Consider the following 14,357-nt stretch of genomic DNA (forward strand, 5'->3'; position numbering starts at 1 on the left):
GCTCACACCTGTAATCCCAGCACTTTGAGAGGCCAAGGCAGGCGGATCATGAGGTCAAGAGATCGAGACCAGGCCGGGCACAGTGGCTCACGCCTATTATCCCAGCACTTTGGGAGGCCAAGGCAGGTGGATCACGAGGTCAGGAGTTCAACACCAGCCTGGCCAAGATGGTGAAATCTCATCTCTACTAAAAATACAAAAATTAGCCAGGTTGAGTAGCAGGCGCCTGTAATTCCCAACTACTTGGGAGACTGAGGCAGGAGAATCACTTGAACTCGGCCAGCAGAGGTTTCAGTGAGCTTAGATCATGCCACTGCACTCCAGATGGCGACAGAGTGAGACTGTGTCTCAAAAAAAAAAAAAAAAAAAAAGTTCAAGACCAGCCTGACCAACACGGTGAAACCCCATCTCTACTAAAAATACAAAAATTGGCTGGGCGTAGTGGCTCACGCTTGTAATCCCAGCACTTTGGGAGGCCAAGGCGGGCAGATCACGAGGTCAGGAAATTGAGACCATCCTGGCTAACACAGTGAAACCCCGTCTCTACTAAAAATACAAAAAATTAGCCGGGCATGGTGGCGGGCGCCTGTAGTCCCAGCTACTTGTGAGGCTGAGGCAGGAGAATGGCGTGAACCCGGGAGGCGGAGCTTGCAGTGAGCCGAGATCGCGCCACTATACTCCAGCCTGGGCGACAGAGCGAGACTGTCTCAAAAAAAAAAAAAAAAAAGAAAATACAAAAATTAGCTGGGAGTGGCAGCGTGCGCCTGTAATCCCAGCTACTCGGGACCCTGAGGCAGAAGAATCGCTTGTAACCCAGGAGGCGGAGATTGCATTGAGCCTAGATCGCGCCGCTGCACTCCAGCCTGGCTACAGAGCGAGACTCCGTCTCAAAAAAAAAAAAAAAAAAAAGTCTGCTCATCTGGCTCTCCTGGGCATTCCCTTTATACCCTTCTGTAGAATTTATCACATTGTATTATAGCTATGTCTTGTTTTCTCAATAGGCAATTCCTCAAAGGCAGGGACTATCTTTTTTTGCCCCCAGAAGTACCTACTGTATGTTAGATACTTAATACTTCTTTGAAAATAAACAGTAAGTTGTCTTAACCTTAAATTAGGGGTGGGAGGGTAGGTTGGTTCTAGAATATCTCACACTGAAAAAAATGAGGCCAGGCATGGTGGCTCATGCCTGTAACCCCAGCACTTTGGGAGGGCAAGATGGGCAGATTGCTTGAGCCTAGGAGTTCAAGACCAGCCTGGGCAACATGGTGAAACCCTGTCTCTACAAAGAATACAAAATACAAAAATTAGCCAGGCATGGTGGCACATGCCTGTAGTCCCAGCTACTAGGGAGGCTAAGGTGGGAGGATCACTTGAGTCTCAAGAAAAAAAAAAAAAAAAAAAAAAAAGTGGTAGTCTATCACTTCTGAGATTAGGTTATAACAGGCCATGGCTGTCCCGGTGGTCTCTCTTGGGTCCCTCGCTCTGGGGGAAGAAGTCCTGTTAGTGGCCCCATGGAGAGGCCCACACAGCAAGGAACTGAAACTTCCTGCCCACAGCAATGAGAGAAAGCTTAGAGGTAGCCCTCAGGTCCCAGCCAAGTCTTCAGAGCCGGCGACTCTGGCCAACAGCTTGAGTACAACTGCACGCAAGCCTCAAGCCGGAACCACTGGGCTGGGATGCTCCCAGATTCTGAGCTCTGAGGATTTGTGAGGTAATTTGTGAGGCAGCTAAGTTTTGAGTTCATTTGTAATGGAGCAATGTATAACACAGATTTGTGTATCTGTTAGCAAGGTGCTGCCATAACAAAACCCTCCAATGCAGGAGTGGCTTTGCACTCAGGCAGTGGGCTTTGAGGAGAGTGCTGCTGAAACTGTGGATTTGAGGAGAGTGCTTTGAAACTGTGGATAAAAGCCTCACAGTTGGAAGCGGGCATGGTGGTCCACATCTGTAGTCCCAGCTACTCAGGAGGCTAACGCAGGAGGATTGCTTGGGTCCAGGAATTTGAGGACAGACTGGGCAACATAACAACACCCCTATCTCTAAAAAAGATTTTTTTTTGTTTAGGCATGGTGGCTCATGCCTGTAATCTCAGCACTTTGGGAGGCCAAGGCAGACAGATCACCTGAGGCCAGCAGTTCGACATCAGTCTGGCCAACATGGCAAAACCCCATCTCTACTAAAAATACAAAAATTAGCTGGGTATGGTGGCAGATTCCTGTAGTCCTAGCTACTTCGGGGCTGAGGCATGAGAATTACTTGAACCTGGGAGTATTCCCGGGAGCTGGAGAAAGGGAAGTCCTGGTGAAAGGCAGTAAGTTCAGCAACACTGTCACCCGCAGTTGTGTGGAAAGTGGAAAATACAGCTAGCTAATGAATGAGTGATCCGGCTAAATCTGTTTCCAACTAGAGTGAAAATGCCATTGGTTTCTTCTTGCCACTTTAATAAAATAAGACAGGAATGAAATAAGCTAAAGAAAGAACTGTTAAAAAAGAAACCAGGGCTCACTGGTTTAGAAGATGCACAGCTTCTCCAGGTGGCAAATGATTACACTAACATTTAGAAGTGACTTCAGAGCAAAGATTAAATTCAGAACACTCAGGAAAATATGGTTTAAAGATTAAAGTGAGGGTGTAACTATAAAATCGTTTGTTAAAACTGGAGATTACAGTGGCTCACGCCTGTAATCCTAACACTTTGTGAGGCCGAAGTGGGAGGATCGCTTGAGTGTAGGAGTTCGAGACCAGCATGGGCAAGATGGTAAGACCCCATTTCTGCAAAAAATAATTAGCCCGGCACAATGGCATGTGCCTGTAGTCCCAGCTGCTTGGGAAGCTAAGGTGGGAGTTTTGCTGGGGCCCAGAGATTGAGGCTGCAGTGAGCCAAGACCATGCCACTGCACTCCAGCCTGGGCAACAGAACAAGACCTTGTCTCTAAAAGAAAAAAGAAAAATCAAAGATGATGCCTCAGTACGACTCACAGAAGACAAAGCTTAAAAAATAATTACATGAGCAATAACCTGGTCAACTTGAACTGAAAGAGACAAAGTAAAAAAAAAAAAAAAAACAGGCCTTGAGATTTCTAAAATTCTACAGGCAGGAAACAAGGTGAGAAAAATGGTTTGCTGTAAATCCACACCACCTTTCATGTAAAAGTATGACTCCTAAGATGAAATCAAGTCCTCCCAGGGCAGAGTCAATAGTCTGGAAAGTCATTTCCTGGCAGAAGTATCACTGGATTCCAGTGCTTACCCAGCTGGATTTCAGAACTGCTTATGGACTAGCAGTGTGTGTGCCTTTCATTTGCAGCCTTTCTGAACAGGAACATCTGGGCATCATGTAACTGTCCCACCATTGCATGCTGGGTGTTTGGAGGGTGATAACTTGTCTAGTTCTCAGCCTTGCAGATCAGGAAGAACTGTCTTAGAGCTGTACCTGAGAACCCTAGGGTCGTCATCTGCCCCTGGACCTAACATAGATAAGATGAACTCTCAGCTGATGCTGTGAGCTGATGGGACTGTCTTGTTCCTTGGGAGGGGGTGAATGTACTTACATGTGGGAGGACTGTGGATTTTCGGGGGATAGAGAGCAGAGTGGGAGCCAGCCTCCAAGACAGACCTCAACGATCCCTCTCTCTTGATATTCAGACCTTGTGCCGTCATCCGTTCCCACAGTGTGCCATGGTTGATCTATAAGACCAATAGAATTGGCCAGGCACGGTGGTTCACGCCTGTAATCCCAGCACTTTGGGAGCCCAAGGCAGGCGGATCATGAGGTCAAGAGATCAACACCATCCTGGCCAAAAAGGTGAAACCCCATCTCTACTAAAAACACAAAAATTAGCTGGGTGTGGTGGTGCACACCTGTAGTCTCAGCTACTTGGGAGGCTGAGGCAGAATTACTTGAACCTAGGAGTCAGAGGTTGCAGTGAGCCAAGATCGCGCCACTGCACTCCAGCCTGGCTACAGAGCAAGACTCTGTCTCAAAACAAACAAACAAACAAAAAAAACAATCAAACCAAAACAAAAAACACCAACAGAATTAACCAGAAGTCATGGTATGTCTCTTCCTAGGTTAGATGATAAAGGACTGCACTTCTTTTGGTTCTCTATCCCTGTCTTCTGTCTTCCTCTAGCTGAAACCATGTTAGTGCACTGGGGAGGACCACGTGCCAAGGAACTGGAGCCTCATTGCCAGTAGCTCCACGAGCGAGCTGGGAGTGAATCCTGCAGCTTCATGACAGACCTCCAGCCAGAACCATTCAGCTGAGCTGCTCCTGGAGCCCAGACCCACAGAAACTAGGGGAGATAATGAATGCTGTTTTGTAATTGCCCAGTGGCTTTCTCCTGCTGTCAGCACAAACAAAAATCAATTCACTGAGGCCATAGCATTGCAGCAAAGGGAGTGTAACTGATGTGAGGCCGACCATGCAGAAGAGGGAGTTAGTACTCAAGGACAGTTTGGTGGGCAGAGGGCTAGGAAATGGTGAATGTTGATCGGTTGGGGATGGACTCATAGGGGTGTGGAAAACGGTCCTGGGGGCTGAGTCCCCCTCTGGGTGGGGCCACAGGGCCTGTGGAGTCACAAGTTGCAAGCCCAGGTGTGGTCAGTTAGTTGCCCGAATGCAAAAGTCTGCTAAAACGTCTCAAAAGACCAATCTTAGGTTCTACAATAGTGATGTTAATTACAGGGGCAACTGTGGAGGTTGCAAATCTTGTGACCTCAGAACAATGGCTGGTTACAATTTAATAACTCCATATTAGCAGAATTCAGGCCACTCTCATAATCCTAACCTCGTGGCCTTTCATTAGTTTTATGAAGGCAGTTTAGTTTTGGGAAGGGCTAGTATCACCCTTGCTTAAATAAACTAAACTCCCAAGATTAACTTGGCCTGTGCCAGGAATGACCAAGGACAGCTTGGAGGTTACAAGCAAGATGAAGTCAACTATGTCAGATTTCTCTTACTGTCTTAATTTTGCAAAGGCAGTTTCTCTTTAAGCTATTATGTTTTGGGAACATGTGTTATGTGGCAATAGATAACTATTATAGGACGTATTCAGGGCATTTTCCCCAACAATAAGATGGTTTCGTTTCTCTAGCTGTTGATATCTCTTAATATCTCTTTTTTTTTGTTTTGTTTTGTTTTGAGACAGGATCTCGCTCTGTCACCTTGGCTGAAGTGCAGTGGTACAATCACGGCTCACCGCAGCCTTGGCCTCCTGGGCTCAAACAATCCTCCTGCCTTAGCCTCCCGAGTAGCTGGGACTGCAAGCACATGCCACCTTGCCCAGCTAAGTTTTTAAATTTTTTTGTGGAGACAATGTTTCGCCATCTTGCCCAGGCCGCTATCAAACTGCCTGTCTTGACCCTCGCAAAGTGCTGGGATCACAGGTGTGAGCCACTGCACCTGGCCCACAGACTTCCATAGTCTCTATTTTTTTTTTCCTTATAGATGTATTTGTCTCTCTCTCTCTCCATATATTTATTTATTTATTTCAATAGTTTGTGGTGTTTGATTACATGAATAAGTTTTTTTGTTTGAGACAGAGTTTCGCTCTTGTTGCCCAGGCTGGAGTGCAATGGCGCGATCTCAGCTCACTGCTACCTCTGCTTCCCGGGTTCAAGCTGTTTTCCTGCCTCAGCCTCCCGAGTAGCTGGGATTACTGGCATACGCCACCATGCCCGGCTAATTTTTGTATTTTTAGTAGAGGCAGGGTTTCTCCATGTTGGTCAGGATGGTCTCAAACTCCTGACCCTAGGTGATCTGCCCACCTTGGCCTCCCAAAGTGCTGGGATTACAGGCATGAGCCACCACGCCTGGCCTCAGGTTTTTTTTTTTTTTTTTTTTTTTTTTTGAGATGGAGTCTTGCTCTGTTGCCAGGCTAGAGTGCAGTGGCACGATCTTAGCTCACTGCAACCTCCGTTTCCTGGGTTCAAGCAATTCTCCTGTCTTAGCCTCCCAAGTAGCTGGGATTACAGGTGCTCGCCACCACGCCTGGCTAATTTTTGTATTTTTAGTAGAGATGGGGTTTCACCATATTGGTCAGGCTGGTCTTGAACTCCTGACCTCAGGTGATCCGCTTGCCTTGGCCTCCTAACGTGCTGGGATTACAGGTGTGAGCCACCATGCCCGGCCGAATAAGTTCTTTAGTGGTGATTTCTGCGATTTTGGTGTATGCATCACCTGAGCAGTGTACACTGTACCCAATGTGTAGTCTTTTGTGCCTCAACCCCCTCCCACCCTTTCCCTGGAGACCCCAAAGTCCATTGTATCATTCATATGATAGGCTCTATTTTCCATTGTCCCTCCACATCCGTTTTCAAGGATTTTGAGTACAGAAAATGATTATCACCTAAAAAGTGGTCTTCTATACAGCAAAAATTTCAGTAAATAATTCCTAACATTTGTGGAATGGTTCTCCTCTGCCCCTTCTCCCCAGTTCCTAACATAAAAATCATTAGAGCCATTTCTTGGCATGGTAATGCAGATATTTTTCTTTGACAGAAAGGACAAACATCAGTTACATGTATAACTAAAGGGCTAAAAATAGAGATGCTTAATTGTTTCCTTAGTTAGAAAAGCAGCATTCTTCCTCTGGATTTAGGGAAAGGAACTACTGTTGCTTTAAGTCTTTAGGTTCTTGGTTAATTACACTTTTTTTTTTTTTTTTTTTTAATGCTGTAGCCCTCTTGCAATGAGATGGAAAAATTAGAAACATATGATTAAGGCCAGACATGGTGGCTCACACCTGTGATCCCAACACTTTGGGAGGCTGAGGCAGAAGGATCACTTGAGCCCAGAAGATTGAGACCAGTCTGGGCTACTGTATTAGTCCATTTGCATACTGCTATAAAGATACTACCTGAGGCTGGGTAATTTATAAAAAGGTTTAATTGACTCACAGTTCTGCAGGGCTGGGGAGGCCTCAGGAAACTTACAATCATGGTGGAAGGGGCAGCAAACATGTTCTTCACAGGTGGCAGGAGAGAGAAAATTGAGGAGGGAAAGGGAAAGAGCCCCATATAGAACCATCAGATCTTGTGAGAATTCACTATCACAAGAACAGCATGGGGAAACCGCCCCCATAATCCAATCACCCACCTTCCTCCACATATGGGGATTACAGGTCCCTCCCTCTACACAGAGGGATCACAATTCAAGATGAGATTCAGGTGGGGACACAGCCAAACCATATTAGCAACAAGGTGAGACCCCATCTCTACAATTTTTTTTTTTTTTTTAATTAGTCAGGAGTGGTTGCCTGCACCTGTAGTCTCAGCTACTCTGGAGACTGAGGTGGGAGGATCACTGGAGCCCAACAGGTTGAGGTTGCAGTGAGCCATGATCTCACCTTTGTGCTCCAGCCTGGGTGACAGAGTGAGATCCTGTCTCAATCATCATCATCATCATCTGGGGCAGCACATGCAGATACAGATGAGTAAATATTAAAGCTAAGGGATTACCTGGGTGTGGTAGCTCACATCTGTATTCCCAACACTTTGGGAGGCCGAGGTGGGCAGATCACCTGAGGCCAGGAGTTCGAGACCAGCCTGGCCAACATGGTGAAACCCCATATCTACTAAAAACACAAAAATTAGCTGGGCGTGGTGGCGGGCACCTGTAATCCCAGCTACTTGGGAGGCTGAGGCAGGAGAATCGGTTGAACTTGGGAGGTGGAGGTTGCAGTGAGCCGAGATCACGCCATTGCACTCCAGCCTGGAAGACAAGAGTAAGACTCCATCTCAAAAAATCTAAGGGACAGGTACATGAGGATATTTTATACTTTTCTACTTCTGTATAATATTTAATGATTAAATGTTAAAAAGTATCAGCAGGCTGAAGATTAGAAAGAGGCTGACTTGTAAATTTGTCAAGTGCTCTATGAGAAAGCTCTGACTTTAAAAAGCTTTAGTTTTTGTTGTTTTTTTTTTTGAGACAGTGCCTGTCACCTGGGCTAAAGCGCAGTGGCACAATCACAGCTCACTGCAGCTTCAACCTCCTCAGGCTCAAGCCATTCTCCCACCTCAGCCTCCTGAGTAGCTGGGACTTTTACCTGATAGAGTTGTCAAGGTTCTTGGCGTGTTGAACAGAGAATTGAACAAAATGCACAAGTAACAAAAGAACGAAACAAGGGAAGACAAAGCAACAGAAGAACAGAGTAGGGAAAACAGACTTATTGAAGACAATTCACAGAGTGAGAGTGAGCTCGAACAAGCGGCTCAAGAGCCGCCTTAATTAGGATTTTTATCAAGCCCAAGGAACCTGGCAACACCCCTCGGTGCCCTAGAGAGGCCTCCAATTGGCTACACCCCATGAAGGATTGGCCTGCAACCCAGCAGAGACTGAAGTGCCTTGTTATCACGGGAGGGAGGATGTGGCCTATATGCTGCACCTGCCGCTCTCCTGCTTATAGGAGCTGGCTGCACCTGCTGTTCTTTTGCTTATGAGAACTGGCTGTACCTGCCGAACCCCCGTTATCCTAATTTCTCTATTCGCCTGCCACAGGACCGAAGGTGTGTGCCATCACGCCTGGCTATTTATTTATTTATTTATTTATTATTATTATTATTTTTTCAGATAGCGTCTCACCCTGTGGCCCAGGCTGTAGTGCAATGGCACGATCTCGGCTCGCTGCACCCTCCACCTCCCGGGTTCAAGTGATTCTCCTGCCTCAGCCTCCACAACATAGTTGATTTCTCTCATGTAAAAGCTTACGGGAGCTGGGTGGTGACTCACGCCTGTAATCCCAGCACTTTGGGAGGCCGAGGTAGACAGATCACTTGAGGTTGGGAGTTCGAGACCAGGCTGGTTAACATGGCGAAACCCCATCTCTGCTAAAAAAAAAAAAAACATGAACACAAACAGCCGGGCATGGTGGCTTGCGCCTGTAATCCCAGCTACTTGGGAGGCTGAGATACCAGAATCACTTGAACTCGGGAGATGGAGGTTGCAGTGAGCTGACATCGCGCCACTGCACTCCAGCCTGGGTGACAGAGTGAGACTCCATCTCAAAACAAACAAAAAAACAAACAAAAAGCTGATAAGGACATTATCTCAGTTCATGGCTTTCATCTTCAAGGTCACCTGGTATTTAAAACTGGATGCTAGGATTCCAGCTATCCTGTCCACACTCCAAGAAGCAGAGAAGAGGAGGCCTCTTTAGAGAGCTTTGGGAGCTTCCACTCACATCTTGTTGCCAAGCTTAGTCCTGTGGCCAGCTGTCATCTTTGAAGGGGGCATATTGCTATTCCTTGCAAAATAGGCCTTGTACCTTGATCTTAGTTAACTGGCCTCAGTTCAGACCTTGTTTCCAACACGACAAAACCCAACAGCCCAGGAGAGGTGGAGGAGGCTGAGACCAGGAGGTGAAGAGCCTTGGGACCATGCTCCCGATGACGTTACCGGCAACCCCAGTGCCCCCGTGAGGTGCGGCCCTCAGGAGTGACCCCACACTGGTGCAGGCTGTACCACCCAGGACCCTCCACTGCTGCTGATCTGCCTCCCATGCCTGGCTAATTTTTATTTACTTTTCATTTTTTATCTTTAGCTTTTTTTCATTACAAAACCTCAGAGTACCAATGCCCAACTAATTTTTAAATATTTTTGTAGAGACACGGTCTCACTATGTTGCCCAGGCTGGAATGCAGTGGCCCGATCTCAGCTCACTGGAGCCTCGACCTCCTGGGCTCAATCGATCCTCCTGCTTCAGCCTCCTGAGTAGCTGAGGACTGACCACAGGTGTGTGCTACCATGCCCAGCTAATTATTTTTTATTTTTGTAGAGATCGGGTCTCACTGTGTTGCCCAGGCTGGTCTCTAACTCCTGGACTCAGGTGATCCTACAGCTTTGGCCTCCCAAAGTGCTGAGATAACAGGCGTGAGACACCACACTTGGCCCTACATGGTCTTATTTAGAGAATTTGCCCTCATTTTATTACGCTTCATCTCTGTATTTCACTTTGTAAACGCTCTTCCTCACTATCATGGATTGATATGGGAGCTCTGCTCATTTGAGCTTAATTATACAGTAGCTATTATCAAAAGACAATATAAAGTCATTCTAGGTTGTTCTATTGTGACAGTGACACTAAGGGGTTTTTTGTTGTGGGGATAAAATAAAATAAAGTGACATTTTTCTGAAGGAAATATTTAAATTAAAAAGTGTGAAATTTCCCTTTAAAGGGAGGGAAAAAGCTTTAGTCAGGTAATTGCTCTGCTAGCTGAAATTGAGATTCTAAAAATAACAAGCTCTAAATCATACGGCTTATTTAGACTTCCACTTAGGACACAGAGATCTGTAAAGAATGCTGCTCTCACCCTAGCAACAAGAAACAGCTGGATCTAGCTGGGTGCATGGTGCATGCCTGTGGTCCCAGCTACTTGGGAGGCTGAGGTGGGGGGTTCACTGAGCCTAGGAGTTCAAGGCTAGCCTCAGCAATATACTGAGACCTTGTCTCAAGAAAAAAAAAAAGAAAAGAAAAAGAAACAGCTGGATGGTACACAAAATCATAACATTTTTGAGCCCACAGTGAGCTGAGGCTGCAAAGCAATTATGTAAACTGAATTCCAAAAAGAGATAACCCTCTCCAAGGAGAGACGGAACACGGAAACTGTCTTCCCTTTGGCAAAACACGGGAGAAAAGGCAGCTGCTATACAAGCTAAGATTCTGATGTTTGTAAAGATCACGCATGGGCTACTGCATCAGTTTGGAACCAGACAGGCTATTTAATTTGTGGGCCTTAGTGCAAAATGAAAATGTGGGAACCCTTACTCAAAAGTGAAGAAGTTCAAGATGGCGATAGGCGACAGCAATGCAGTAAACCAAACATGGAGCCCTTCTAAATGTGGGGCCCTGCACAGGTACCATGCCATGAAGCCAGTCCTGGCTGGGGGCTTCAGACACAAAGGGAGTACCCATTCTCTAGAAAGTTCTTCCTCCTCACCCTTCACTAGGTGTTCAGGAGGAGTGAGACAGGGCAGGAGACCAGAGAAAGCCAACCTCAGAGCAAACAATGAGTGACTGGCGGCTGTAGGGGAACAAGCGCAAAGCTCCACTGGCTTCCCCAGACCCTTCTCTCCTACCAAGCCAAGGTCATAACCTGCTGGGGAAAGTACAGCAAGTACTATGGCCTGCCAGGCGCTGGCAGATCTATTGTCTCTGGAGAAGGAACAGAGGCAGACAAAACAAAACAAAACCAAAACAAAACCCATCTGCTTCTCCCAGGACTCGGGCAAAGATTATTGCTGCTGGCAAAAGGTCGAGGCAAAAATTCTCTACCTTGGAGGGAAGGGTGGATACAGATATCAAACAGATGTCTACTCTTGCTAGGAATGGGGCTGAAAACTCCCACCCTACACCAACCACGGACACAAGGAGAAATTTGGCGGCCACAGGTAGAAGGAGCAAGAATGCTCAGAAAACCTCACCTTGAAAACCAAAGCACAGGCTGGGTGCGGTGGCTCATGCCTGTAATCACGGCACTTTGGGAGGTTGAGGTGGGTGGATCACCTAAGGTCAGGAGTTTGTGACCAGCCTGGCCAACATGGTGAAACCCCGTCTCTACTAAAAACACAAAAATTAGCCAGGCATGGTGGTGCACGCCTGTAATCCCAGTGACTCGGGAGGCTGAGGCAGGAGAATCACTTGAACCCGGAGGTTTCATGTGGAGGTTGCAGTGAGCCGAGATTGTGCCACTGCACTCCAGCCTGGGTGACAGAGCAAGACTCCATCTCAAAAGAGAGAGAGAAAAAAATAAAGCACAAACAGCCAGCCCAAGATTGAGGCTGAATTGGGACAACAGAGAACCTCACCTGCTCCTACCATGAGCCCAGCACTGAGTGATACACAGCAGCAGTCTCCAACTGGGGAAAGGGTGAGAGCATGGAGAAGGACCTCCCTCGGATGCAGGCGTGAAAGGATTGCTGAATGGGGAGCAGGAGCGCCCGAGAAAAACCCAGCATCTAAGCACAAGGTGACAGCAGTCAAACTTAAATTAGTGGAATTGCAGGCCAATGGGCTGTGATTCCATGGGTAATGATAGAATTCTACACCTAGTAAAATAATCTTTAAAAAAAAATTTTTTTTTTTTTTGAGTCAGAGTTGCCCAGGCTGGGGTGCAGTGGTGTGATCTCAGCTCACTGCAACCTCTGCCTCCTGGGTTCAAGTGATTCTTGTGCCTCAGCCTCCCTGTAGCTGGGATTAGCAGGCCACCATGCCCGGCTAATTTTTATATTTTTAGTAGAGACAGGTTTTCACCATGTTGGCCCAGCTGGTCTTGAACTCCTGGCCTCAAGTGATCCGCCTGCCTCTGCCTCCCAAGATGTTTGGATTACAGGTATAAGCCACTGCACTCGGCCTATACCTAGTAAAATGATCTTTCCCACATGAACATGAAAGAAATACTTTTAAAGACATACAAAAGCTGAAAAAACTCATCACCATCAAACTTGCACTACAAAAAATGTTAGTCTTAAGGCAGAAGAAAAATTATACCAGATGGAAATACAAAACTATACAAAGCAATGAAGAACACTAGAAATAACACATATTTATATGAGTAAATAAATTTTTTCTTATTACTAAATCCCTTTAAGTGATATTTTAGTGATGATAATATAATAGCAATGTTGCATGGGGCTTATAATACATATAAAACCAAAATTTATGACAATAGCACAGTTAGGGATGTATATTACAAGATTCTGATACTATATGTGAAGTGGCGTAATGCCACTTGATGGTAGACGGAACAAAGTTAAAGATGTATGCCACAAATCCTAAAGCAACCACTAAAGGAACAAAACAAAAAGGTACAGCTAATAAGCCACACAAAAGAGATACATAGAATAAAAAATATTCAATTAATCCAAAAGAATTCAGAAAAAGAGGAAATAAATGGGACAAATAGAAAACAAATGGCAAGATGACAGACTTAAACCTAATAATACCAATAATCGTATTAAATATAAACAGTCTAATATCCCCAAATGAAAAGTAGAGAGTATTAGCCGGGTGCAGTGGCTCACGCCTATAATCCCAGCACTTTGGGAGGCGGGCAGATCACTTGAGGTCAGGAGTTCAAGACCAGCCTGGCCAACATGGCGAAACCCAGTCTCTACAAAAAACAAAACAAAACAAAACAAAACAAAACAAAAAAACAAAAATTAGCTGGGCTTGGTGGTACACAACTGTAATCCCAGCTACGCAGGAGGCAGAGGCATGACAGTCGCTTGAACCTGGGAGGTGGAGGTTGGTTACAGTGAGCCGAGATCGCCCCCACTGCACTCCAGCCTGGGTGACAGAGCATGTCTCAAAAACAACAACAAAAAAAATAGAGAATATTAGATTAGAATTAAAACAACAACAACAAAAAATGCTGCCTACAAGAAACAGTGGTAAGGAATAAATACCTCCAAAAACCCCTACCCACTAACATGAAATCCTAGTTGTCCTAATCAAAGCAATATGAAACATATACAAAAAATCATAGAGATTAGAAAAGAAGAAAAAAGCTTTGTATTCACTGACTATGTGACTTTGTAATTTAAAGAAATCCAAAGTAATTGCTGATAAATACAGGTTGAGCATCCCTAATCCAAAAATCTGAAATACAAAATGCTCCAAAATCCAAAACTTTTTGAGCAGGTATTTGATGCTCAAAGGAAATGCTCATTGGAGCATTTCAGATTTGTGGAATAGGAATGTTCAACCAGGTATCTATATGCAAATATTCTAAAATCAGAAAAAATCCTAAATCTGAAACACTTCTGGTCCCATGCAGTTTGAATAAGGAATACTCAACTTATATAAGAACTAAGTACATTTAGTATAGTTACTGGATAGAAGAAAATATTTTGGCCAGGTGTGGTGGTTCACACCTGTAATCCCAGCACTTTGGGAGGCAGAGGTGGGTGGATCACCTTAGGTCAGGAATTCGAGACCAGCCTGACCAAGATGGTGAAACCCCATCTCTACTAAAAATACAAAAATTAGCGTGGTGGTAGATGCCTGTAATCCCGGCTACTCCAGAGGAGAATCGCTTGAACCTGGGAAGTGGAGGTTGCAGTGAGCAGAGATTGCGCCATTGCCCTCTAGCATGGGCAACAGTAAGACTCCGTCTCAAAAAAAAAAAAAAGGAGGCTGCAGTGAGCAGAGATCATGCCATTGCACTCCAGCCTGGGCGACAGAGTGAGACTCCATCTCAAAAAAAAAAAAAGATATTTTAAAAGATCGCTTTTATTTCAATTTATCATCATTAAACAATCAGAAAATAGAAAGGTATTATCCATGACAGCATTTTAAAATCAAATGTTGCCAGGCGCAGTGGCTCACACGCCTGTAATCCCAGCACTTTGGGA

This window comes from Pongo abelii, chromosome 7, assembly GCF_028885655.2.
Source record: "Pongo abelii isolate AG06213 chromosome 7, NHGRI_mPonAbe1-v2.0_pri, whole genome shotgun sequence".
Lineage (NCBI taxonomy): Eukaryota > Metazoa > Chordata > Mammalia > Primates > Hominidae > Pongo > Pongo abelii.